We start from the raw sequence: 23,269 nt of genomic DNA on the forward strand, positions 1-23,269 counted from the left end.
ACATTAACAAATTCAAAACACAATCTGATGCACCTTTCTCTTCCAAACCCATCTCCCAATCGCATGTACCTTTAGAAACCCATCTATCATTGCCTGCAAGAGTGCAATCTCGTCGGAAACTTCTGGTCGTAAAAACATGATTCCTTCATTTCTTCACCTAAAACCCTATCGATTATTCATTAGATCATCAACTCCGGCCCCACTCCTTCTGCCGCAACGCTGTCTTCATTGACCGGAACTAGATATATCAGTTGCGTTTCAAAACTTCTCCTAAGGAATCCGGTAAAATCGAGATTTACTTTGGATTTATCATAGCTCATGTTGCTGCTAGGTAAATCGTTGAACCTATTTCATTTTTTGGATAAATCATTTTCGAATTGTTGAATTGCCTTGGAGTTTTCGATAACAGAGCTCTGCTATTAAGTTCAGGGGAATTGGTGCTGACATAAATTTCAATCTGAATGATTTTGAGGATGATCTTAAACAGGTTAGCGAATTATCAAGTATTTGATGAATTTAAAACTAGATAGATCAGATTGTTTGATGAAATTTTTCTGATAGAGCTAAAATCTAAAATCTAAAACTAGATAGATCAGGGGCTTTGAAGCTTCTTAATCTTAAGAATGTTCATTCACTGTTTGATGAATTGATTCAGAGAGCTTCTGATTGTGTTTTTGTCTCCGACTGGGACATCTACTGCCGCTTCAAATTCAAGGAAAGTTGCTAATGGTTCTGCTTCGACGGTTTCAACGAATTACTCAAAGATTTTTACTTTGGGTTTTGGTTCTCGAGGTGGTCTTTACTCTTTTTTTTTGTGTGATTTCGCAGACCGTGTATAAAGGCAGAAAGAAGAAGACAATTGAGTATTTCGCGATTAAAAGTGTCGGTAAATCTCAGAAAAACAAGGTTCTTCCAGAAGTGAGTTATTATTATTCCTGTTAGTTAATTATTAATAGCATTCATGTAATTTCTTTAGTTTTCTATCAGATGTTAAGTTGTATTGTGTTGTTGATTGCAAAAACTCGCGAATTACGCTTTTTATTCTTCTGCAAGTTAGGATTCTTCACACTTTGGATCACCAAAATTTGCTCAATTTTTATTCATGGTGAGGACATTAAATTCTATTCAAATTGTTTAATGTGAATGTGATGATTAAAAAATTTGTTACTTACTAAAATAAGGAGGATCGTGCAGCTAGAGTGATGGTTCCTAGGAATCATATGCACTATGTGGAAAACGGTAACTCTTCATTGCATCACAAAGGTATGAGCATGTAGAAAGCTAGCATGGGGTGAAACAGGATGAGAGTCTCAATAATTCAAACTGTGGTGAAGTCGTGCAGACTGCCTCAACTCCTACAACTGCCAATTACTCTCTAGAAAAAGTAGAAACATGATTTGATTTTTATCCTTGTTTATAATGATTGGTTTGTATGAAATTTGTGCAGAGAAAGAGTGTTTGTGCCGACTGTCGCACTTGAGTTAGATTTTTTCTGTGCAACTGGAGTCACTTTTGAGGTAAGAACACAATTTTCAGCTTGCTTATAAACTGCATTGCAAATACGGTTACACTGATCTTTGGTATTTATGACAAATGAGGCTTATGTTGTGGCCGAAATTTCAATTTTGAACTTTGACAATCTTCGTATGGGGGTTGCAGAACACAGTGGTTGCATCAGCAGGTGGCAAAGGAATGCAGGTTGCTGAAGGTTTAGATGATTTGAAGATAGTACTGCTTATTGAGTTCATAGTTTTTACCTCTGTCTTATATATGTTGGTCCATTGTTGATTCATAGTTTATTGAGTTCACATCAAGGAAAGATAGTACTACTGGTGAAGGTATTGTTTTGATATTGATCCTTTTTGTAGCAAAATCAACTGAAGTGCTTAGTGCCCATCAATACAACTTCCAATTTCAGAAACTCGGTATGCTTATTCGCTCAAGCATAATCACTTCGGTTTACAAAAAGGGTTTAAGATTGTCGAGTTCTTCAAGACAAACTCATGGAACAGGACAGATTGTGAATCATATGGCTGTTGATGCTCAACAACTCTATATGATGATGCAGTTACATCCTATATGGTTGATGCCATTGCAAGTTACTGCTGCACTGGTTCTTATATATAGCTATATTGGTGTATCTACTGTTGCAGCATTTCTTGGATCTGCGGTAGTATTTTTCTTCACGACATATTAAACTAAGAGTAGTAATGGTTTCTAGTTTCAGATAATGACGAGCCGCGATTTGAGACTGAAGGCAACAAATAAATTGCTTAACAATATGCGTGTGATTAAGATTCAAGCGTGGGAAGAGTATTTTGGTAACAAAATTCGACAATTTTGTGAAGCGGAGCATGGATGGATTGTGAAATTCTTGTACTGCTGTTAACTATGGAGTATTGTATGCGGTTGTAGGAACTGTTGGTTGAGGCAAGTCTTCATTATTGGCTTCTTTGTTGGGTGAAATGTTCAAGATCTCAGGAAAGGTACACATGCTTGCTTTGGACTCATCTAGTTTCTTTATTTTGTTGCACTTCAAGTTATTTGCTTCTACTGCCTTGCGCTTTTCTAGTGATCATCGGATTATAGCCTCAACCCTGTTATTATTAAATGAGACATGAATTGATGTTTATTATATATGTTTGTTTTTATTGGTTTGTATATAGCATCTACTGCCTTGGGCTTTTCTAGTGATCATCGGATTATAGCCTCAACCCTGTTATTATTAGAACTGTTTTAGGTGAGTCTGGTAACCGGAGTGATTTCTTTTCTTGTCGATAAACCAGTCGCAGAAAGCTGCTATCTGTTTTTGCTTAATTCGGAGCTTATCGGAGTTAGAGTGTTTGCCGGAGGAGAAAACGACGTCGTGTTTAGTTGACGGAGGAGTAGACGACGAAAGTTGGTTACCGGTTTGAAGGTCGCTTTCAGTTACAGATTTGACTGAATTGACGATTTTGTCCTTTTCGTGATCTAATAGCTTTTTAGATGATTCATCGAATCCTCGCTCTGGAAAATGATGCGGGAAAATGTAAGTTGCTCTATGAGGCATTTTCAGTCACGAGGCTCTTGTGCTAAGCAGTCACGTGCAAAGAAATAAACGGTGAACTGCTTGCTTTTCCGTGTTGGCCGTTACAGACACCGTTAATCTTTCTTCTTCGTCTTTCTTTCGTCGGTGCAAATTGTTGATCTAATTATGAATTGATGATGTAGTTGGAAATTGCATTCTGCTATGTGTTTCTGAAGAAATGAGTAACTTAGAAAACAAAATGATTCTGCACCTGGAATGAAGTACGCGTGGATGCAATGTTCATATAGTAGGATTTGGTTTTCTGTTAGAGGAAGTGTGATGGTGATGGAGATGGGGTTGGTTGTGAGGTTGTGCAATGCAAGCTGCTAAGTTGAGGTTGGAGTATTGTGGAAAAGGCAATAGGTGGTGATGGAAAATAATATACAGTCGGTATGGTAAAGAGAACTGGTGTCACGTGCAATCCCTTGCTATTGGGGCAACACGTCACATTCTTACATTCCTAATGGTTAGTTCAATTCTTTTATGGATCCCTCTTAATTAACAATAGTAAATTTTTATACATATAGTTTCTTTTAATATTAATTCCATCATATTATCATCATTCATGTTTTATCTAATGTATGTGTCTTTCAATGATTTGAAGATCGTCTCTAACTATTTGTGAAATCAATTAAAAATATGATTAATTTCATATTAATTTTAATAAAATTTAGTCAAAGCCCAAAATGTTGAAATATTCAAAATAATACTGCAAACGGCAGTTCCAAAGCTTTAAAAGATATCATCACATATATAGCAATATATAACATGCATCATCTATAATAATTATATTTATATTAATATAACACTTACACATATAATAATTATATTTAATTTACTTATTTTTTTAAAATTATTATCGGTATCGAGATGTCGAGCTATACCGTTCTTTCATGAAAAATGAAATATGGCTTTTGAAGATGCAAAATCTTAGTTGGATTATATCAGTATTCTATTTTGCGGTTTGATTTGCCTGAGCTAGGATTGCAATATTAGTAGTTACAGCCTGAGGAGATTTAATATTTTGCAAGATCTTTATTTTTTCCATGACTATATTGAGGCCAAGCTATTTTGTTAAGAGTTTGAATACTCTTGACCTTGATGTAGCTGATAAGTATTACCATTAATGGTAAGTGTATCCTTGCATTGGTAATACTGGTCATGATCATTTTATTAACCATACGAGTTTCTATTGTATATTAGGCGTACTGTCGTGAGCATCCCAACGGTCCTTCTGCTCTTGCTGTCAAGGAAGCAACCTGGGGTCTTGCTTGCTATGCTGCAATTAGTCAGGTGAGAAAATCACTCAAGTTATATAAATTCTTTCTTTTAATTCATAGTTATTAGTATCACATCATATATTTTTGCCACAATTTCGGAAGTGTTCGTCAAAGTTCAAATAACTGGTTAACAATAAATGTGATTTTCATATTGGCATGAAACAGATGGATTACATCATGGGTCAAAATCCAATGAACATGAGTTACATAGTTGGATATGGGAAGAAGTTTCCAACTCATATTCGTCAGAGGTGCATCAATTCCAAATAATCACAAAAATTACTCATGCACTGGTCGTTGGAAGTGGCGCGACACCCCTAACAGAAATCGGTTGGATTCAATTGGACTAGAGAACACCGAAGCTAACCGTCAAGCATGGTGTAAAATTATATATGAAGAAAGTGTTATGACTTGGTTAAAATATAATTTTTATGTGTATGATTTTATAGTACTTGAAATATTATGAATGCACATGATTTTGTATACTTTTTGGTTAATATTAAAAATATTTTGACTTAGTTAAAATATGATTTTTATGTGTATGATTTTATAGTATTTGCAATATTATGATTGAAAATGCAATATAACTAAATGGTGTATATGAAATAGGGTGTAAATAGATTTAAATATAATATAATTATTCATTCATAAATGACGTATTTACACCCGATTTTTATTAAAATAGGGTGTAATTAAGAATGCATCTACACCTGATTTTAATTAAAACAGGGTGTAATTAAAACGTAATTACACCCAATTACACCCGATTTTTATTAAAATAGGGTGTAATTAAAACGTAATTATGCCCAATTACATCCAATTTTTATTAAAATAGGGTGTAATTAAAACGTAATTATGCCCAATTACATCCAATTTTTACTAAAACAGGGTGTAATTAAAAACGTAATTATGCTCAATTACACCCGATTTTTATTAAAACAGGGTGTAATTAAAAACGTAATTACGTCCAATTACACCCGATTTTTATTAAAACAGGGTGTAATTAAAAACGTAATTACACCCGATTTTTATTAAAATAGAGTGTAATTAAAAACGTAATTACGCCCAATTACACCCGATTTTTGTTAAAATAGGGTGTAACGTAGAACATATTTACACCCGATATTCTTAAAATAGGGAGTAATTACGAACGTATTTACACCCGTTTTAAACGGGTTTTAAACGGGTGTAAATGCGTTACATTTCTCACCTTGTGGATATACACCCGATTTTTATTAAAAATAATGGGTGTAATTTTAATAAAAAACGGGTGTAAATTAACATTTTTGTACTAGTGGGTGGGCGATTTAAAGCTCTCCCCCTCAAATATTCTTGCCTCATCTCGCCTCTTCTTTTTTGCGAGGTGGGAGAAACATAGTTTAAAATATGATATTCTTATTAAATGTTTGTCAATGTGTATGCATGAGTGCGCTCAGATACAAACACATTTATAAGAAAACATTGTTTAATAGTGTGATCAAAAGTAGTACTCTAGAAATTATCTTTAAACTTACTTGTATGCAAGATTGTACATCAAATAAGTACTATATTTCTTAAATACAGGATAAAATATTACGAATATAAAAAGAATATTAACATATAGAAAATAGGCAAACACTTTTGATACAACTTACATTTACACATACATTTGTGACTTTAAATAGCTCAGTGCTAGTAGATTTATTAATCAGTGTACCTAGCATGTACAATATATATATATATATATATATATATATATATATATATATATATATATATATATATATATATATATATATATATATATATATATTATTAGTGACTTAAAGATATATTTTTAATATATATCTATAAAATAAGAAAGTAAATGTACCTGGAAAATCCTCAATTACTTTTTGTAACTAATTTCAGAATTTGGCTACATTCAAACTCATTATTTAGTCTCTTTGTGTTACCATTGGTTCATACCATATCCCATTTGCCTGCAATATCCAATTTTGCTCCAATGTTACCAGACCATAATTTTTGTATCACTCCCAATGCTGCAAACTACACTCTGTCCCAGCACTGTTCTCACTTACCGTCTGTCCCTCTCTCATATTTTACTTTTCTCTCTCTCTCTCTCTCTCTCTCTCTCTCTCTCTCTCTCTCTCTCTCTCTCACCTATTTTATTTTTCTTCCACTTTTTGAATCCTCATTTCATCCTCTTTCTCTCTCTATCACTGATCTTCTTTTTCTTCTACCTGCTTCTTCTCACTTTTATTCTTCTTTCTCTTTTTCTTCTTCTTCCTTCTCCTGACTCCTCGTCTTCTTCCTTCTTTCTCTTTTTGTTTTTTCTTTCAACCAAATACAAACAATATATAAAATATTAGATGAACAAAATGCGTCCATTGATGCTTCTATGGAGTGTTTAGGGTTCAATTTATCCTTTTTGATTTTATGGGTTCAGCTTATGCATTTTGATTTTATGGGTTTCAATGAATAATCTTGCTTTTTAAATCTTTCTTTTTGATGTTTAGGGTTCAGTTGATGCTTTTTGATTTTAGGGGTTTGAATGAAGAATTGTTGATGGTGTTCAAGATGTGAACTTTTTATTAGGGTTTGATAGAAGGAAGGTGAGCTGTTACTATGTATTTGAATGACTGATTTGCTTGTTTTTTACAGCAGTTTTGTGATGGTAGATCTGTGGCGGCAACAAACTGTTTCCGGCGGCGAGTATGGTTGTGGTCGAAAGATACTCACACGTCAGTTTACGGGCAACGAAAAGGCAAGCTCTTAGAAGTCTGTTGTCAAGTTTATTATATTTCCTTAATTTATTTTGCATTTACTGATATGTAGGTTGACCATCATGTTACTCATATGAACTTTATCCTATAATTGTATGTGTAGCTTCAAAGTGGAATAAAAGATTTGGTGAAGAGAAACGAATTGACTGCATCTCTTGCAAATGCTGAATTTGTTTTCATCCTAGTAAGCTTAAAGCTTTCATTTGGTCTTCTATCCATTGAAAATATCGTGCAGTAGTAATGGATGCAATTTGAACTTAACTGTTTTATCATCCTAGTAAGCTTAAAGCTTTCATTTGGTCTTCTATCCCTATTGTAACTTAAAAATGGTCTTTTATTTCTAACGTGTAAAAGAGAATTATGTGTTTCCATGTATGTGTTTGTGAAAATTTGTAACTGACTTTGTTTTTCTTTTATAGTGCAGCTTGGATATTGATAGTGATGGAGATGGTGAATTTGGCGCATGATGCTTATGGATCAAAACCAATAAGGAATCAATGTTGTTGGTTATCTATAGTGTAAATTTCTTCATGTTTTGTGTATATATTGTGGTTCAACATGATATGATGCCACTGTTACTAATTTGTACTTGACAGTTTGTGATAATGCAAAAAGTGTTTGTATATCGTTTTCTGAGAATCAAATAATACAATGGTTATTGTTTCGGAAAATATCATCATTTTTAGCATCGTTAGTTTCTGTGTTAATATTTCTAATTATGTTTGGTCTTTGTATTAATATTTACTGTTTTTTTCAGCGGTGTACTATTTTGCGGTGTAGATTTGTGATAGCGGCATAGCGTTTTCGGCGGCGAGTGTGGTTGTGGCCGGATTTGAAATAGTTGCTATGTTTTATTGACTGAAATAATAATAATAATGGGGTAAGTTAACTTTTCATTAGTCTTTGTGAAAAGGTTTTGTTTCTTTATGCTTTGGTCAATGGTTTGTAATTTGTTATTGTGACTGCTATATGTTTGTGATTTTTATTGTGTGAAATAAAATAGATGGTTGTTCTTCATTTTATTTTGACTCTTACACTCTTAAACTTGACTATTACTTTACATTTTTGTTAATTACTCATTGTTATATATTGTTATCTAATTTCCATGTTTTTGAAGTATGATTTAACAATCCTTATACAAATTTTGTTTAAACTGTGACTCAAGTTTGGATTACTTTATATGTTTGTTAACTACTCATTGTTCTATATTTGTTATCTAAGTGTCGTTGTTCATTTTTTATATGTATATGTAAATAAGCAACTTGAATATACAAGTATGATTCATGTGTTGTCTATATTTATATCTATTTTCATTTTATAAATTTTATGAATTTACAACCTGAACACGAGTCTCTATTTGTCTATTAGATGTTATTGGAGTGTTGCATGAGGTCACGAAAGAGTGGCGTTCAAAATTTGTCTTGAAGAGATATTTGCAAATTAGTTTCTAGCACCTAAAGAGGCATACACCTAACTGAAACACCTCAAGAAAGAGTAATCAAAAGTTTGTACAAGATGTTTTTTATTTGGTAGTAGCTTATTTTGTTTTCTAGAACTTCATTATACCAATATATTTAAATATTATATTCATCTTTTAGATCAACAAGAAACCCTGTGGATGCATTTCATGTTATAATGTATGCATACCAGTAGTATACTTCATAGCTAAATTTGTAATTTCGTTAACCAATTACTATTATATATGATAAGGTATGTTTGATTATTGTCATAACAATGTATCAACCAAACTATTTTAATCTACCAGAATAGTTTAATTCAACTTTAGTACATATCTTAAGTCAATTCAGTTGATAGTTGTGCATGAACTTTAGTACAATTAAACTATTGTCAATTTTTATGATATAATACAAGATTAAATAATGTTTATTTCATAAGATGTATAAATGATTTTAATATGTTTGATTATTTTTTTAAAATTGATTTGGCTAGATTTTTAAAAAAATAATTAAAATTATCTACGGGAACAAATATATTATTGATTCAAATATTTTTATAAAGCCTGTCAAAACAAATAAAAATATTTATATAGGAGAAAAAATGTGATTGATTAAAATATTTGTATATATGAAAAAGATAATAAACTTTTTTGATTAACCACTTTTGTTTTTCTTTCTTTTTATTTTATGTTTTAGAAACAAATGCGCGTAACACACCGGTACCCGTGCGAACGCACGAGTATCCCACTAGTTTTTCTAATAAAACAATAAAATATTTTGATTGAATAATAAATAAGTTATAAATTCAAATACTATATTTGAAATGGTTAATCAAAATTACTATATTCAAATTTAGAGTAGTATTTTTTACAACTCTTCGATCATGTCCAAAATGATCATTTTTGTCCATTACTTGTTCATTTTCTCCTTGTTGATAATTTCCTGCCATGCAGCATATGATTACTATATATAAACAACATAGTCGGCCCTAGGGATAGGCCATCAAGGCTACCGCCTAGAGTCTCATTTTTTTAATATTTATATGGTTCAATTAAATTGATTTTTTTTATTAAAAAATATAAATTATTTTTTCTATTTAAATAATAACTGCTATTAAGAATTTTTCATAATAACAATCTTTTAGAATTTGTATTGCACGGTTAATTTAAAAATCAAGGTCATTTTAAGTTTTTGAAAGTTGTGTGTAAGTTTATGATGGTTTAACTGTGGAAAATAAATAAATGTCCTATTTTATTATTATTATTTAATTTTAATTAATACTTTCTCGAGGCTCTTTTAACAACGATTTTACCGTAAAATATTTTGAGGCTTGTGTGGTAGTCCTCCTTGCTCTTTAAATTCTCTTAGGTAAAGATACTTGAAATTTAAGGTTTTTTAAAGAAATTTGGTTATGTTTTTCAATTATGATTTTTTTTTAAATGACGAGAAGTGTGTTTAGATGTGTTGATTTTATATACCAATTGAAAAAATAAATAAATAAAATTAATAGAACAACTTAATGCTTTTACATTTAAAAAATACAAAATTAAAATAAACCAATCTAAATTAAAAATATTTTTATTATATTAAAATATTTAACTTAAAATTTTGCCTTAGGCTTCGAGATGTGTTGGATCGACCCTGATAGACAATGTAGTAGCCACCAACTGTAAGTAAGTTTTCTACTACACAATGCCACCGCACTTAATAATCACTTTTTGTAACATAATTAATATTTTAAGAAAAAAAAGTGATATGGATTTGTTAGTCAGAAGTCTGTTATTAAAAAGTGATCATCAAAGTCATACATTTGTAGCTATCACGACATTCAAAAGCATCCCACTCGCCTGTAATAGCATTTTAACTGCTAGTTTTACCCGAGACAAAAAGCTTCCTAATTGTGTGACCAAATTTAAAATATAAAATGAACTACTTCTTAGAAAGAAGCAGAAACTAAACAAAAGGAAGAAGTGTTGAAGGATCCATGATTAAAAAGGTTAAAGGGATGTTATTGAATAAGACTATAAGGTTCTAACTTATTAGAATACAAATGCCATCAAAGCAAAGACATATTTATAGAGCCATGTAATTAATACCGTCAAATCAAAAGCTTATAAAGTTTAAATATATAATAATTACCAAGAGTTGTCCTAAATTTCATACATATATTTTAAATTTTTTTCTAACATTGAGAATAAAATCTTTCACACTAACGACAAAAGAAATTATCTTTAACTTTATGTTTTAAATATTTTTTATCTAATTAAGGGAAATACAAACTGTACACTCTACTTGAAAATGTTATGGCTTGCTAAATGTACCAAAGAAAAACCAATACAAAGCATTGCCCCTGGAAAAACAAGTCTGGCCCATTTGACATGTTATTTTTTCTTGCACTTTAGTGCAAGGTGAATCAAGAATTTAGACTCGCACACTATAATGTGTCTGTCCCGCTCCATTTTTTTGGGCTTTTGCATGCACATAAATTGATATAATTTTTGTATTTTTAGACTTAAAAATTATAATGTCCGCAGACCCAGCCTGACATGCTCTCACAATTTTGCGGGGTTGACAGTTAATTGCTCTCCCCCTCAAATATGTCTACACCTCCCTTCCCCTATTTTGTTTTTGCGAGGCGGGGCATGCGTAGTTTAAAAAATGATGTTTTTATTAATTGTTTTTCGTTTTGTATGCATGTGCGTGCGTGCGCGCATACACACTCTTATTATAAAGCTTTGTTTAATCATGTGATAAAAGATAGTACCTTACAAATCATGAACTAATTTTTTTGTAAGATTGAACAACAAATAAATATTAATAATTATTAAATACGGGACAAGATATACAGATATAGAAAATAAGCACACACTTTTAATACAACTTACATTTATACATACATTTGTGACTTTAAGTAGCTCAGTGCTAGTAGATTAATTAAGTAATGTAACTAGCATGTACAATATATGTATAAAATCAGTGAGTTAAAAAATATTTTTAATATATGTTGTTTTAAATAAAACAATGTAATATTTTGATTTTACAGCCAATAAATTATAAATTCAAATACTATTTGAAATGGGTAGATAAAAAGGATAAATTAAAATTCATAGTATATTTTTTACAACTCTTCGACCATGTCCAAAATGATTATTTCTATTCAGTACTTGTTCATTTTCCCCTTGGTGATAACTTTCTGCCATGCTGTATATGATTACTATAAATTGACATTTTAGTGGTCACCAATTATATGTAAGTTTTCTACTACACAATGCCAACACACTTTTAGTGGCCACCAACTTTTATTATATTTTTAAAATTAGTTAAATTCATATGTAAAATGAAAATTATGTTGTTTCAATATATGATTTTGTTTTTAAGAAATTGTTGAGAGTTTATTTTACTCATAAATTGATCATATATTGCACCATAATTAATATCCGGAAATGGTGAAGAAGTGGCAGTATTGCCAATTTCTGACACATCTGTCTTTTACTAATGTGGTATCATTGGTTACCAAGATAACTTAGGGACAAATCGCCAACACCAGTTCTACAACAAATGCTAAATAAGCGACTTTGTTTCACCGTAGCTGCATAGCCAAATTTGAAGTCAACAAAGCCACTGATTTTGCATTTTTTTTTGTAGAAATGACCTTGGCGGTTTGTAGACAAATTGTCTTAGTAATCAATGAGACCACATTGGTATGGGTCAGAATTTGCAATACTGCGACTTCTTGACCATTTTTGGGTCCTAGGGTGTTTTAGAATTAGATTTCTCTAGCAACCTCGGTAAACCTGAACCCATTTTTGCTATTGGTTGTAATAATATGCTATAAGTCTCCACTCTCCATGACGAGACTTAAGAAAATAAATAGAAAAAATTGAAAGGATATAGAATAAGTGGTTGTAATAGGTATCCATACCAAAGGTAAGTGTTGTATGTGTACAAATTATATTTATAGATGATTAAATCACTAGAGATGATGGTGGCGTCCATCCCATTCCCGATTATCAAAAAGTTTATCTGCCTATGATTGGAAAAAATATGCCCGTTTTAAACATATTTCTTTATGCGTATTATATAACATTTTTGGCTACTATTAGGTGATGCCAACACAACATCGATCACACTTTAATATAGTGTTCGGTCCCATATGTAGCTACCACTACATCCGAAAGCATCCCACTCACCTGTAGTAGCTTCCTATATGCTGGTTTTTCCCAAGTTGAAAAGCTTCCTTGTTGTGTGACAAAATTTAAAACATTTCCTAAGAAATACTTTAGTTGATATATGAGGATATATGATTACCTTCGATAGGTATACCCTTCATCCTTGAACTTGGGAATTAAATGGAGAAATATACATTGTAAATAGGGAAATATTAATTATTATATAATTGCATTAAGAATAGTTAGGTGATGAGTAGTTCCTTACCATTTATATAAAACTTGTGAAAAAACTCGTGTGTACACACGGGTTCTGGCCTGATACATATATATTTTTTCAAACTGTAATAAAAAAGATATGAAAGAAAGATAAAATTGTTTAACCAAAAGAGTTTATTATTTTTAAAAGAGATATTAAACTCATATCTATAATTATTTCCATATATAAAAATTGACGTGCAACACATGCTAGTCTGCACTTCTAAAAGGAACAAGGCTGCATATATGAACAAAGAACTTAAGCCACAAAATAAGATTTAGCCTTAAATACGAAAGTAAGATAAAGGAGGTGAATTGGGTTAATCATGATCCTTATGGTCCTTAATTACCACATCAATTGTCATGTTCACATTGTTCATCTACATCAACAACCAAATAACATATATTGATACACAATTTTCACTAATTAAATAATTATGATGTGTTTGCATTTTACATTACCATAGTGCACTTACAATTAATTAAAGTGTGTTAGCAATTTTCAATACCAATACCACTTTTGCTTCACTAGTTATATTTTATTCTCAACCTTTTCATTGTTTAGAACATTATTAAGACACTAAAGTCATAATAACAAACAAATTACATTAAAATAAAATAATTTATAGGAACTTGATTTTTAGATTATAGAAATATACTTGGAATTACTATGTAAATACACGGCGGAAGTTTTATATAACTGCTAAGGCATTACTCAGCAGCAAATTATTTTCAATGCAATTATTTATTAATTATTTTTCCATTTACAATGAATATTTTCCCATGGTAGTGTTTTAATTTCCAAGTCCAAGAATGAAGGGTATACTTGTTGAAGGTAAACAAATATCCCTAAATATCAACTATACCATTGTAAACTTACGAGGGCCGGTAGAATCTTTCAAAACATGGTACCCTGACTTTCACGTAGTTTTCTAGTCTAGCTCCAGGTTCATAATTCTTGTGACAGACGTAGTAAAATGTGTCCAAATGAATATCAGTCTCATTCCACTCTATGTATTCTTTCAGTCTCAACTCATTGCTAATGTTGGATTGCATGAATACTACTCGTGAGTATGGTTGCCTCAGTCTGCCAAGGAAGGTTAAGATAGAGGTAACAAAGGGAAAAAGGTTAGAATCGATGAAGATGTTATAAAATTGAAAAACAAAATCAAGTGGTAGGGTAGGTTGTGTTTCTACCCCTTGAGTTGTGATTATGTTTTCATGTCCTGGTCACAGGCATGCACACGATTATATTTTTCTGGTCTGGTCAGACGCACGCACACGTACACACATACACACTCTTTTGCTACACATGTTGTGCTGCTCCCTTGAGTTGTGATCATGTTTCTTTTTTGTAATTTATAGTTATTTATGAGTTTATACATTTAAGTCAATTATTTTTCCATTTTCTCATTTTATAATCGTTAGTTATATTTTTCAACATGTATAGTTTGATGTGTCCCCACAGTACCTACTTATTTCAATGTTTCCATTTTGTTCTTTTAAAATAGCAAAATTTTCAATGTTGTGTGCAATGCCATTACATTTTTGGAACATATTCAATAATCTGTTAAAAATTTGTAGTTAATATACTATGGGAACTTATGTCAATCGACATCGTGAATATTCCTTGCATTTTTTAAAAGGAAAAAATGTCTGAGTCATGTGGGCCCACTAATTTTTCCCATGAGACATGGACGTTTCTAGTAAGAAAATAAAAATAAGAAAACACGCAGACAAGAAAGTTTTTAGTACAAAAATAACACATAAAGAACTCGATTCAGACTAAGCTGATTTAACAGGGAGGAAAATTACCTCAACACCATAATAACAACCATGACTTTTTAAGATAATAATTAAATTTGGTGTTTATCTCTAAAAAGTTAAAATAATACTATGCAAGTGGAATTAGACATTTTTAAAACAACTTCAACATGCAATAAATGCATTTCTCTTGAATTAAATATTGTTGAGTGTTGAAGAAATATATCTTCAAGAAATAAGCAAAAAAAGATCAAAGAGGGTGGTAATTGGGAAATTGAGACACTGAGCCAAGTCATCAAAGAAACTATCAGATCATACAAGGAGATGGTTAGAAGGAAGAACACAGAGAATGTGGTGATCATGGATGATATGGAAGATACACTATGAAAAATATTGAAGGAATGATTGTGGAGGAATAAAGAGTGGGAGGTTATGAAGGCCCTACTTTCATTTTGACTGAAGAAGCTAAAAAACAGATCCGTCGCCTGTGGAAACATGGAATGATTGTTAAACTATCACGGAGAAATTTAAAAACAATATTTGTGTTTTGTATATATTAATTAGATCAAATTTTTATTTTCTATGATTAGAAGTTAGCTCATAGTTTCTTATAAACCACCTAAATAAAACTCTCATTTATATAGAAGTATGAATGTGTATTGCTTACTCTTAATTGTTATTTAAACTCAAAACCATAATTGCAATTTTCACAAACACAACACAACCCCCTTAATCATATCTAAAATGTTCCACTGCATGTTGATATTATCAATGTTCATAATATTTTTTAGAAATAAGACTATGATTGATCAATAATGGACAAAAATATTTAATCAATTGTATTCCTACAAACAGCTGTAGCACTGAATTTAAATTGCCAAAGTGATTGCCACTGTGTGTCAGTGTGATGTGTAATATTGTAATTTAAATTGTCAAAGTGATTTCCACCGTGCATGGGATGTGAAATATTGTATGCATTCATAGATGCATATCAAAATATATTAATAATTAATAAAAGTCTTGGATTTTACTTTGTTTTTCTACTTGTCTTCACTACATATTTCATGTTTGCAATAAATTTATATTTAAGAATATGATTCTACTTGTATTCACTAAACATTTCATGTTTGCAATAAATTTATATTTAAGAATAGGATTTAGCGAAGGTTGAAGGGTATACATGTTGAAGGTAAACACATATCCCCAAATATCAACTGTGCCACTGCAAACTTACTAGGTTCGATAGAATCTTTTAAAACATGGTGCCCTGACCATTTCACGCGGCTTTCTAGTCTAGCTCCAGGTTCATAATTCTTATAGTCGACATATTATAATGTGTCCAAATAAACATCAGTCCCATTCTATGTATCCTTTCTGGCTCAACATACTACTAAGGTTGGATTGCATGAATACTACCCATGAGTATGGGTGCGATGGTCTACCAAGGAAGGTTTGGATAGAGGTAACAAAGGGAAAAAGGTCATAATAGATGAAGATGTAATAAAATTGAAAAACAAAACCAAATGGTTGAGTAGTTTCTGTTTCCCCTCTTGAGCCGTGATTATGTTTTCCTGTCCTAGTCACAGGCTTGCAGGCACACGATTATGTTTTTCTAGCCTGGTCACACGCACGCACACGTACGCACAAACACACTTTTTTCGCTACACATGTTGTGTCGCTCCCTTAAGGCGTGATCATGTTTGTTAATTCTGTATTTTATGATTGGCAAATTATTTGTAAAACAAATAATATGAAAGAAAAGATACATATGAAATAAAAGATAGAACATATATGTTATTGAACAGGTACAAAATATGTCCTACATGATGTCATAACATGTTGAGTTGAAGGCTTTCAACATCTAGAATAACATGTCGTTTGAAGAAGCGCAAGACATCATGCCTGCTGAGTTGGAAGATTCAGTCTGTTAAGAATAAATGCAGAATATTTTGAGAATATTGTGCAATCTTTAAAAGCAAGCATTTAAAGGTCGAAAGAATAAAAAAGAATATTGAAGAACAAAAGAAGACTTTCTATAATTGGAGACCTAATTTTTAGCAGAAGTTGTTACTGATTTGTAACAACAATTATGCTGAAATTAGAAGCCCAAATCCAGTTGGGTATAGGTTATAAATAGAAGCATTGTAACCTAGAAAAATAGACCAACCGAGAATAGAAATGATGTAATCATTAGGGCTAGTTTAGGTAAACCTCACAGGCTGTGGGAAGGCTACCGTTGTGATCCTCGAAGCCGGTAGGCAAGAGGAGTATTGTTCTTGAAAGAAGCTTTGAAGCAACTTCAAGATAGGAATCTGAAGAATAGAAATAATAGAAGGAGAAGAAGGATATTAAGTCGTTGATACAGTTCTTGGGACTGGAAATTGTTCAACACCACTGCGGTGGTTGGGAGTGGGCAGAGGTTCTCATGTTTTAGATGGGGTTCTAATATAAATATTGCACTGGGTAGGGACTAGGTAAATCGGAGGTTGTTTATTTGTAAATAGGAGGTTGTTTACATAAAATAGTACTACTGATAGTGAATCTTCTTCCTGGCTTGGTATGCCCCCAGAGTAGGTGTGATTTCACCGAATTGGGTTAACAATTTCTTGTGTTGTTTATTGTTTTTCTGATTTCTAAGTTTTTACCTAGCTGAACTGAATGTTGGATCAGATGTCTTAAAATCCTGTGTGACATTTGAATTCTGACCTACCAGAATTTCTTGGTATCAGAGCAGACATCATGTTCTATCTCTTGATGAGATCCTGGGAAGATACTTTCTGGTTTGATTAAGGTATTGATACATGGTCCCTTGAAGAGGAGGATGGACTATGTTGTGTAAGGCAGGATGTAGCCTTACTCCGTTAGTGTTTTATTTATTTTCAAACCTAACTTGGTATTCCTGGAATGATTTGTCTGTGCAAGGGCTGAAGACTGCTTAGAAGATAATAAGATGTGTCGTTCCGTTGCATGTTATCTGATGTAATCCTGGGTGTTCCGCGATGATAATGGTTGTTCAATACTTTTTCAACCAACTCAGTGAAGGTGCCAAAGATACTTGAGGATCATCTCTCAAGTTTCCTCATGAAGGTATTTTCTGATGAGACTGTAGGCGGAAAACTAGAGCAAGTCATCTTGGTCTCTAAATAAGTCTTCCTAGTACTTGACCTATCTAGGAAGGTGTCTATAAGCCTTGTTGTTGCTAAATCTTGGGATGTGCTATTCTCAAAACCAGACTCAGTTCTGGAAAGATGATATGTCAACAAAGTATCCATTTCACTCAGATGAGCAAGATAGGACAAAAGGCTCTACCTTGTGTGAGAAGTAAAACTGTTGTCATAAGGATAAATACTCTGAAGGGAGCTGAGCATTTATCTGGAAGATGCATATGTCTGAGACTAAGAACTTTGACGGGAGACTTAGTTCTTGTCTCGAGATCCTATGCAATTCGGCCATCTGTGTTCAGAAATGGTGCCATGACGAAACTTCATATGAAGTTACTCCTGTCCTAAATGATGTCTTAACATCATGATGGGTGGTTGATACTTGAAGATTCTGACCATTAGAATGGTAATCTGGCAATTCACGACTACAGTTGTGTCAAGACAATTCCTAAATTAACATGCTATTTGGTGACAAAATCAGTCATCTACCACTTGGCTCAGTTTATTTCTGATTCAAGCTGGAACTGAATTCTTGAATATGAAGGTCAAGTTCATATGTCAAAGAACATTATGCCAGGTGGAACCTGACCTGATCATAATGAGTGATTAGCTGTGAGTGAGCTCTTATGTCCCCCCAGCAAGGAGTTGGGCACAAATTACTATAGAGGCTCTTCCAAAGCCATAGCATAGACCATTCACAATTATTTGAGAGAGATGTCGAATCTGAGGTTGGAGCATCATTTCAAATATGCGTCCTTGTTTTTCAGCCAGGAAAGTTTGAGTGTCTTTTAGGGAAGCTTAAAACCAAAGGAGAGTCAGCATTATGAAGCATGTGTTTTTATGATTATTTTGTAAGGATAAGTAATCATACGGGAGACTGAGTACTTATCCATATTAGGACACTGTGCATAAATTACATTGACAGGAGACTTTTTATTTGTCCATGGTGTTATAAAGATCATATGTTAGAGGGTGTTAAGGCTATGCTGATTTCCGAGAGTTTAGTTCTCTATGGAGTTCAGATGTGTGACAATTTGACAGACCTACAGAGGGTGTGAGACTCTAAAAGGTAATGTTTCATATTTTGTTATAACATCTGGGATGGAGTTGTCTGGGAATAAAAAGGAGATCTTGGCACTTGGTAGTATCAGAAGTGGCAGTTTTGATGGTATGGAGGTGTATCTGATCTTAGTTATAGTAATATGTTCTGGCAAAACATGATTGCTATCATAATAAAGACAAGAGCATAATGGCTAATGAATACGGGGTTCTTCTATTCTAAGTTCCAGGTAGTGGCAGTTTGGATCTTGTGTAGCAAGTTAGCTGGGAACATTTGTTCTAGAATATGTGAGAAATCCTAATCAAGTGTATCTGGTGTGGAGGTGATTATGTATATATTTCTTTTTGTCTGTTTTCTTCTTGTTGAGTCCATTTGTTTTTGGAAACCTATACTTACTCTTAGTTTCCTGGGTTTTTTTTTGTGGAGAAACTTAGACTTACTCTTGGTTTCTTAGGGATTGCTTGTTCTTGTGTTAAGGTTTTTGTTTTTTGTTTTTTTCTCTTATTACCTTTTCTCTTATTACCTTTTTTCTCTTATTACCTTTTGTCAAGAATGCTGCTGGGTCTAGTTTTGTGTCGATATATAGTTAAAATTAGAGTCTTGTATTTTTTTTGTATTTTGAGTTTGTTATCTTTGGTAACATCTTACAATACTGGTTGAGTCTGGCATTATGTAAGTCCAATATTTTGAGTTCGTCGTTGCAATTGGTTTGCAAAAATGTTCAAACATTGTGATCATGCCAAGTTTGTGCTATCCAAAGGATTGTGGAGGATTGTTGCAAGAGTTTCCTATCCCCATGTTTGGTACCTATGAAATTTGAAGATGACTACTAAGGAGTTATGAAGCTGTTGCAAGAGAACTAAAGAAGAGGCAATATCTGACCAGATGTCAGGACATGTTTTGAAGACATGCCTTCCTTGAGTCTGTTGCACCCCAAAATGTGTCCACCCAATTTTTAACCTAAAAAAAGGTTTCATATCACATTCATAAACACATTTAATTTAGGTTATGATCCAATACATGCATCCATATCATAGTTACTGCTCAAAAGTTGATAAGAAAGGAGTTGTCATTTGCAAAATTCCTGATTAAAGGAGAGGATCTGGGGTCTCAGTATTTTTCAACATCTTCATCAAGATCCTCCTGAAATTAGGGTTCCAAGATTCACTGGTCAAGGCATTTATTGGAAGATACTAGCTTTTGGTCATTTGACTTCCCTAAACTAGGGTTTTGACCGAAGTCAATGCAGTTGACTTTTTCGTCAATATTTTAATCAAGAGTGGATTTTAGGTGTAACGTGGTATGACGTCCATGTGGAAGCATTCAGTTGATTTTCATTGGTTGATGCTTAATTGAAGTGGGATGAGAGGTTGATTAATCAGAAAATTCATCTAGGTCAAAAGTCAAAAGGTTGACTTTTTGGAGATTTGGTCAAAATCAGAGTCAATATTCATGTGTGGGATTTTTGGTGGAAAAGTGATCAAGGAAAGTCAATGAAAATAAAAATAATAAAAAATTACTAAAGATGGAAGGTGGTTGGTTTTGGAAGTTTCCATAAGTGGAAGTTTTGTAACTTAGAGATCTTTGAGGTTTCTCGAGAATGGTTACATGGCCAACTTCAAGCCCAGATTTCACATGGTTTAAGGCATTTTCTCGAGGTGGGTTCAAAAGCTAAGTTGATCAATTCATGGCAAGTTACAATTTTGTAGTTGGGAGTTTCTCCATTTGGATTCTCAATCAAAAGTTATGGGGGATGGAAGTTGGTGATTCAATGCTGGAAGACTTCTAACACAGAAATTTTTCGAATATCTTTCATATCGTGCAAAGGTCTGACTTCGAGGATGTTTTCCATCATGTTCCAGCCGTCTATTCGAGTTTTCTCCAGCTACAAAGCTTCTCCTCTCGTGGCAATCTATAGCTTTCTAGAAGGAAGTTTTGTTGAAAGATGCTCGGATGCAAAGATATACAGCCTGGAAGTTGGCGTTCCAACAGATTCGTCGAGCATAGCAGTTGACATAATTTTTTGAGAAGCCGCGTGAATGATCAGGTGTGGAACTCTGAGGGTAATTTTCATATCAAGCCCCGATTCGAAACGAGTTCAATTGTAAAGTTGTTCTCCTCATTTCCGTTGTAAATTTGCTCTAGGAATCGAGTCCGGAAATTGTTTGAATCAAAAGATACAGAAGAGAGAAGTCGACGTCTTACTTAGCGTGTTGGATTGGATATTTAGAATTCTGCAGAGAATTTTCTAATTAGTCCAGGGGCCTGACTTTGAAGGGAAAATACACGGCATTCTAACCATTTTTCCGAGACGGGTTCAACAGCAAGGATGTTCGTCTCAGTATAACGTGTAACTTCGTAGAAGAAAGTGATTTCAAAGATTGCTTAAATACGAAGTTATAGAGGTCAGAAGTCGGATGCTTCATCTTTCAAAGGAACTTTTAATATGCTGCAAGCAATTTCTTCATAGAGGTTCAACATTGAACATTTCCCATCACAAGAGGCTATTAACACGAATTCAGCTCTATCATACCTCATCGTTCCATCGAATATTATAATCTGGCGTTTGAGTGAGCATGAAGCGAGAAATGATCGTACGAAGTGGGACGTTTGAAGTTGTTGAAACTTCAGAATTTGACAGGATTCCCGGCATTCAATCACAGGCGCGAGAGATGAAATTCCAAGACGTTTTCGAGTAGGTTACGAGCTGTTTTTCCCTAAGAGATCAACACCAAAATTGGTCTATCATGAGTAGGCTTTCTCATGGATACAAGAGGTGATCATTTGAGCAACTGAGTAGCAAGATATATGACCCCAAAGTTCACTGTTCGAAATTGTGAATTGGAAGCCGAGCCCAGTTCTGCTGCTGCCCACATTCAGGTGCAATCATGCAACTTCAAAGTCGTTTCAATTATACATGCAGTCACCATTTCAAAATATTTCCAACGTTAATCTTGCTCAGCTATGATTCCTCTTCCCATGGAGCTTGAAACTGGAACAAATGACGAGCCTTAGCTGGAGATATAAACACACGAATTGAGCTGCATGATCGTTTTTGGCATGAAGCATTGCACCAAACTGCTGCAGCAAGGCACGAGCATAATTTTGTCACACCATCAGTCATCGCCTCATTGAGCCATGCACAAGTCTGATGCGTGAAAAAGCATACTATAAACTTTCTACAAATAACAAAACCTTGCTCCTTAAGTTTAAAGAAAATATTTACTACAAAGGTCATGCACATAGTGGAATCTTTTCAAGTTTCTCTCTAATAAAGGCTGGCAACAACAAAAAGACAAGAAAATCTCCTTCTCTCTCCACGCTACAGTCACCACAATGCATACACACTACATCACCATACACTACTCTATAAAAACAAATTCAGCTCCACACTTTGGGGGGGATCTTTTCCACGCATTAACTTTTCTCCTTTTTCCCAGTTTCATAATCTTCTCTCGAATTTTTTCCACCAATGCCACGTATGTGAAATGAATTTCCCCCATTGCCACACTGTAAAAATATATTCCCGTGCCACGCTTCAAGGGCATGTCGCCAAATGGTCCGGCGTAATGAAACCCTTTTTTTATTTTTTTATTTAAATGATTTTTAATTTATATATTTATCATTTATAAATTCAATATATATTTTTAATTAATTGAAAAATAGTTTTGGATAAAAGTGAATAATCATCTTAATCCCTCACAAATTTGATGTCACATTAAAATTTTGAAATTGCCCACGTTCACATGTTTCTTTTTGGAGGTCGACATTAAAATAACCAAATGACGACACTCGTTATTTTATTTTTTATTATTTAAAATTAACTAAAGAGTGAAGACTCATTTTGGTCCTTCACAAAAATTATACAATTCAAATTAGTCTCTCATAAAAAAAAATTCTGATTTAATTCTTTACAAAATTTAACCAGACCTTACTAGTCCTTCTACTAATATTTTTTTCAAATCAGTTTTTTTTCCTATTTTTAAACCGTGACTGGACTGCCACGTTGTATTTTATTTTTCATTTTTTAAATAGTAAATTAATTTTTTAAACAATTTTGATTTAATAATATCCAAAAAGTTAAAATTGTTTCTTATAAGGAATGGAACCTAAGAATTTTAAGCAATATCTTAAGTCTTTACCACTAAGTTAGCATGCATTCATAAAAAATAATTTTCAAAATTTTTAATAATATTAAATAATTCTGAATTTAAAATAAAAATTACAAAAGTCATATCAATGGGGTCTCGATCCTAAGTCTGATAGATGATATTCACTTTACAACTAGGCA

The 23,269-nt window shown here is 32.9% G+C and overlaps 2 long non-coding RNA genes across 5 annotated transcripts; both read left to right on the forward strand.

The window, feature by feature from the left end:
* Window positions 1-230: 230 nt before the first annotated feature.
* On the forward strand, window positions 231-1,794 carry LOC131599501 (uncharacterized). 3 transcript variants are annotated; one of them, XR_009282808.1, is made up of 6 exons: window positions 231-331; window positions 430-487; window positions 656-918; window positions 1,058-1,105; window positions 1,182-1,517; window positions 1,660-1,794. It is a non-coding gene; the product is annotated as an uncharacterized LOC131599501 (long non-coding RNA). The 3 variants fall into 3 exon arrangements; XR_009282810.1 differs by having other exon boundaries at window positions 1,195-1,517; XR_009282809.1 differs by having other exon boundaries at window positions 656-1,105; window positions 1,195-1,517.
* Window positions 1,795-2,955: 1,161 nt separating this feature from the next.
* Window positions 2,956-4,815, forward strand: LOC131599502 (uncharacterized). Of its 2 annotated transcripts, XR_009282812.1 has the most exons (4): window positions 2,956-3,100; window positions 3,211-3,533; window positions 4,271-4,360; window positions 4,513-4,815. It is a non-coding gene; the product is annotated as an uncharacterized LOC131599502 (long non-coding RNA). The 2 variants fall into 2 exon arrangements; XR_009282811.1 differs by having other exon boundaries at window positions 2,956-3,533.
* Window positions 4,816-23,269: the final 18,454 nt, after the last annotated feature.

The sequence above is a fragment of the Vicia villosa genome, linkage group LG4, assembly GCF_029867415.1.
Source record: "Vicia villosa cultivar HV-30 ecotype Madison, WI linkage group LG4, Vvil1.0, whole genome shotgun sequence".
In the NCBI taxonomy this organism is placed as follows: Eukaryota; Viridiplantae; Streptophyta; class Magnoliopsida; order Fabales; family Fabaceae; genus Vicia; species Vicia villosa.